Genomic DNA, 397 nt, shown 5'->3' with positions numbered 1-397 from the left:
TTAGAGGATATGCAGAATAACTCGCTGGCTCAATTTCAGGTATTCAGTGTGACAGGTCTATTTTCAGTTTGAGAGGTTAGTTGCGAACTTACGTTCAATGCTTTGAAATAACGCACTTTAAACAAAATTAATTTCTATTTAAACTGTTGATTTAAACCTCACCCTAATCTAATTGCGATTTAAATCAATCAATCACGCTTAATAATGTACGTCGGGGCATCTACAACCTAAAATGTCAACTCTTAAAACTAAATATTTGTCAAAATTGAATTACTGTTCAGTGTCATTTTATATGATTCTGTTGAAAGCAATCATTTTAAACTTGAACATTTTCAAAAATAATTTTAACCCATCGTTATTAGTCGTAAGTAGCAATTCGTTAAAAAAATACTTTAAA

The sequence above is a fragment of the Thermobia domestica genome, chromosome 10 (genome assembly GCF_964235325.1).
Source record: "Thermobia domestica chromosome 10, izTheDome1.hap1.1, whole genome shotgun sequence".
NCBI classification, from domain to species: domain Eukaryota; kingdom Metazoa; phylum Arthropoda; class Insecta; order Zygentoma; family Lepismatidae; genus Thermobia; species Thermobia domestica.
Note: the sequence above shows the minus strand (reverse complement) of the source record.